Source organism: Scylla paramamosain, chromosome 10, assembly GCF_035594125.1.
Source record: "Scylla paramamosain isolate STU-SP2022 chromosome 10, ASM3559412v1, whole genome shotgun sequence".
Lineage (NCBI taxonomy): Eukaryota > Metazoa > Arthropoda > Malacostraca > Decapoda > Portunidae > Scylla > Scylla paramamosain.
This window is the reverse complement of record NC_087160.1, coordinates 4720001-4725000: the sequence shown is the minus strand read 5'-3', so window position 1 is coordinate 4725000 and position 5000 is coordinate 4720001. Positions and strand designations below refer to the sequence as shown.

The 5000-nt window shown below is 37.2% G+C and overlaps 1 protein-coding gene and 1 long non-coding RNA gene across 3 annotated transcripts in view; one reads left to right on the top strand and one right to left on the bottom strand.

The window, feature by feature from the left end:
* The window catches only part of LOC135104133 (FMRFamide receptor-like), a 159283-nt gene that overhangs the window by 64948 nt on the left and 89335 nt on the right, over positions 1-5000 (bottom strand). For both annotated transcript variants that reach the window (XM_064011163.1, XM_064011164.1), the window contains exon 2: positions 151-200. The gene's annotated coding sequence lies outside the window, so the exon portion shown is untranslated. The remainder of the gene's footprint in view (positions 1-150; positions 201-5000) is intronic.
* The window catches only part of LOC135104134 (uncharacterized), a 55932-nt gene continuing 51905 nt past the window's right edge, over positions 974-5000 (top strand). Inside the window, exon 1 of the long non-coding RNA XR_010270314.1 lies at positions 974-1545. This is a non-coding gene — a long non-coding RNA (uncharacterized LOC135104134). The remainder of the gene's footprint in view (positions 1546-5000) is intronic.

Sequence of the window (5000 nt, the reverse complement as noted above, 5' to 3'; positions counted from 1 at the left end):
CCTACAGTACTCAACCCGCCTCATTTCCTCTCATATCTAGCACAGCACGACGCCAAACACGGTACCAATGGATAAAAAGTAACAGTGAAGATAATGTCCGTGGCTACAAAGTAATAATGAAATACACACGTAAATGAAGTACATACATACCTAAGGAGATGAGTTGTTCACGCCCTCCAGTGCGCGTCCGCCACTCAGCACTGCGAAATGCGAATGAGACGTGTAAGATTATGGTATAGACAAATCTATGTGTAATATAATTGTATGGTAGTCAAATGTATCTAGAAAATAGTATAATGATGAATATGATAAAAAAAAAAAAAAAAAAAAAAACAATGATCTAAAAGCGATATGCAGAAGCAAGTATAATAAGAAATACGTGAAGCGCAAGACAATATGCAATAGAAAATGTAAAGCAAAAGTATATAATGTAAGGTAATATCAACAAGTAATAAAAAAAAAAAAAATATATATATATATATATATATATATATATATATATATATATATATATATATATATATATATATATATATATATATATATATATATATATAATATATATATATATATATATATATATATATATACGAGTATATATAATATATATACTCGTATATATATATATATATATATATATATATATATATATATATATATATATATATATATATATATATATATATATATATATATATATATATATATATATATATATATATATATTATATATACTATATATATATATATATATATATATATATATATATATATATATATGTAAAATCATCAGTAACATAACTCAGAAACAGGATGGGATAAGTTGGAATAAATATATAAATAAACAAATAAGCTGAGGCTCAATGTTGACATATATTTCAGTTGCATGATAAAATAAAAGACAAGAAAGCATGAAAAAACGAAGGGTGAAAAAAAATAAAGACAAAATAAAAAATAAATAGATACAAACTGTTAGACAAAACCAAGTAAGATAACATGTATTTAGGATATATATGATGAATAACCCGGATAAGTTGGTAGCCTTGCCTTTCGCGCGCTTTTCTGAAGTTTTCCTTCTGATGTTAACACTGACCAGTCTACTGTTTTGCGTGAGGGTGTTTCCGTAGTCTCAGTTCATAGAAGCTAAAACATCCATATTCCATGATCGCTTTGTGTCTTGACTGATACATGAGTGACCAGCGACTGCGTGTGGCGAATAATTCAACTGGAAGGGCGTGTGTGTTAAATTTAAATGGATTGTAGAGTGATTTGTCGGTAGTGTTACTAGTATTTTGGGCCAACGTGGCATACATCGCCAATATTTCTCTGACAACTACTCTACTACAACTGAGCCACTCTATGGATACGGTGCACTACTGAAGAAGGCGTGGTGTCTTGGATAGAAGGAATAACGCTGACTGTGGAGTGAAGGGTGAAGGTTAAGGTTACCAATGCAACACCGCCCGCCTGCCATTACCAAGCAGAGGCAGGGCCGGTTGCCTTGCACTCGTCTCTCGTCCCCCACGCACTTCGCTGTCCATTAAAGTAAGTACAAGTTGATGTTTCTTGCACGTAACAATCTGGATTATGGTGGAGGTAGGTTACTATGTTGTTAAATATGGGTTATTATTGAAAACAAGCAGTGTGGTCAGGGTGGGTGGTTGGGGCGGGGCCACGAGGCGGGGGAAAGGCTGCATGGTTTGCGTCACGTAGCACCAGGACAAGGGTGTGTTTTTATGGTTTTCTTGTGATGTTTATGCATGTGACAATCTTCTTTTCTCATAGTAAATAAGGTAATGATGAAATAATGTTAGCGCTCTTCTCCGAGGTTAATGATTACCGAGTCAGCAGTATTGTGATTGGTAATTGTAATGCAGTATGCAATATCTTCCGCAACTAGCTTCATCTCATTATTCTCCAGTAAGGGAAATAGTAAATTACTAGATTAGCAGCGCGGTTCTATTTCATATTTTTTTTTTCGGCTTCTAACCCCTACAATGTTGGAGACCTGGTGGGGAAGCGGGGTTTTTGTGTGGGGAGAGCTAGAATAAGCCCAAATACCGCCTCTTACCACCAAAAACAAGTATGGAGCTGCCTGCTGCTGGTGTTATGATGTCCGCCATGTTCGTTCCCGTAGGTACCCACTGGCAAGACCAAGATCAAGAACATGGCAGACAACATAACACCAGCAGCAGGCAGTTCCCTACTTGTTTTTGATGGTATGAGGAAGTATTTGGCCTTATTTTAGCTTTTCCCACCCAAAAAACTCCGCTTTCCCACCAGGTCCCCAACATTGTAGGGGTTACAAGCCCCCCCCCCCAAAAAAAAATAGTGAATAGAGCCGCGCTGCTAATCTAATAATTTTACCAGGGAAATTCTTAGCATTTATGGCTCCAAAGCAGTACGGTATTTTTTTTTATTTATTTTAATTTTTACATTAAGAAAGATTGCTGTTGTCTGTTATAAAGGACCTGGGATTGGGTTAATAATTCTTTGTGGATTTTGGAAGAGGCGCAGTTCTCCTACTGGAAGGTTATCCCTCCCGCTTTCTTTGCATATACCAACATTTTTTTTTTATTAAAATTTTTTTTATGGATGTTGAATTTTTATTTTTTTTCATTAGGTTGTGAATTTCTATTTCAAGGAATGTTTACTTGAATGGTCTTGGGTAGACACTCGTGATTCCATGATTTTACTGAGATGGTTTTTATTTACGTATTTGTTGATGTATTTATTCACTTTGTTATTATTATTATTATTATTATTATTATTATTATTATTATTATTATTATTATTATTAGTAGTAGTAGTAGTAGTAGTAGTAGTAGTAGTAGTAGTAGTAGTAGTAGTAGTAATTCTATTGATTTCTATTGCTTTTATTTGTTATTGTGAAAATGCTGGTTCACATTGACACCACCTGACGTCATCGCTGCTGTGCCTGAGGGACTTTCGCCTCACACACTATACTCGTACATACACGTAGCATTTCCAGAGAGAAAAATTCTGACTCCCTTCTCGTAGGTTTGGCTCTTAACCTTAACTTTGCGTTTTGTGGCCTGCCCTTGTACCCCCTCCAGTGGTTCTGTGTCCTGAGTGGAGGAGAAGGAGAAGGAGGAGGAGGAGGAGCAGGAGAGGATGGTGGTGGTGGTGGTTGAGGAGTTGAAGAACAATAGGAAATGAAACGTAGGAGGAGAGAAAGATGAAAAGGAAAATGAGGAGGAGGAGGAGGAGGAGGAGGAGGAGGAGGAGGAGGAGGAGGAGGAGGAAGAGGAGCTGAAAGGTGTTCATAACTGCAAACTTTATGACTTGTGGCATATATTTTTTCTCGACTGCATGTGAGAGAAGACAATGGCAAGAGAGATAAGGAAAGAAGTAGAAAAAAAGATGAAAGAGAATAGAGAAAGACACTGTATCATTAGAATGCTACCCTATCAGACAAGGAACTGGCCAACCACCAGAGAGAGAGAGAGAGAGAGAGAGAGAGAGAGATGAGAGAGAGAGAGAGAGAGAGAGAGAGAGAGGGCGCTAAAAATGTGGCAGTGTTGGCGTTCTTGTGCAGTGAATAGCGCACAAGTTTGTCTCGTGCTATTGTCGTTCACTCCCAATGGTCTTTAGTGAAAGTAATGCCGTTGTTTTGTCCGCGTGTTGGGTATGCAGTGTGTGTGTGTGTGTGTGTGTGTGTGTGTGTGTGTGTGTGTGTGTGTGTGTGTGTGGAATTGTTGTGCCGAGAGCGGTTCCAATTTTTTATTTTTATTTTTTTTCTGGTGGTACCCCTGAGAATTTCCGGAAGCGTAGGGAGGTTGTAGTGGGTACGGTTTTCTCTCTCTCTCTCTCTCTCTCTCTCTCTCTCTCTCTCTCTCTCTCTCTCTCTCTCTCTCTCTCTCTCTCTCTCTCTCTCTCTCTCTCTCAATTCCTACTTTTACAGGGCTAAATCTCTGTGGCTGTTCTAGTATGCTGTTTGAAAGGAGCTATACTGTTGTTGTTGTTGTTGTGATGGTGGTGGTGGTGGTGGTGGTGGTGTAACTGATGATGCGTCTTTGTTGAGAAAAAAAAAAGCGGGTGAGTTGCGCAGCGTTACATTCCTTTATTGAATTCTGCGTGAGTGTATCAGTATTGTTACTTTTTCTTAGCTTGTATGTAAGGAAGAAGGTAGTGAGTTCTGTGCTGAAGAAATGAATGTGTGTGTGTGTGTGTGTGTGTGTGTGTGTGTGTGTGTGTGTGTGTGTGTTTTATGGTTTGGTGGTGGTAAAAGTAGCATGCTTTGTTTGGTTACGTGTGTGTGTGTGTTCGTTTTTTTGTTTAATTAGTTTGTGGTGTATGATGTGAGTTTTATGATTTATTTATTAACTCATTATATGTTTATTTACTTATTTAGTTATATTGGCTAGTCATTAAGTTAGTCACGCAGTCAGTCAGTCAGGCAGGCAGGCTGTTAGTTAGTTAGTTAGTTAGGTACTTACTTATTTACTTAATCTGTCAGTCGGTCACTCGCTCATTTAGTCATTCATTTAGTCAGTCTGTTTGTTTGTTTGTTAGTTAAGGTAAGTTATGTATTTTAGTGAACCTCTTCGACATTTATCACGAGTACAGTCTTGATTTCTTGAAGGTCCTGTAAACTGTCTGTAACCTATGAATTTGTGTTTATTTTTCTTTTTTTTTCCCTGCTCCTCTCCAAAGGTTGTATTGGAATGAGGCTTGAAGAGGATTAGATAACTTTTGTATACTCATCTCTCTCTCTATATACACTTGTTTTAATGCAGTGATATTTGTTGTATGTTTTTTTTTTTTTTTAAATGAAGTCAGCATTTGTACCTAGTTAAAGTTCTGTAATTCTTATAGGGCTATTTCTTAAGTTAATGTTGCGCAGGGGGTAAAAATAGAACATGGGAGAAACACAAGCTTAGTAACTTAACAACCATTCATGCACACAGACACACAGACGAACAGACACACAGACAAACAGAGACACACACAAACAAACAGACACACAGACACGCGGG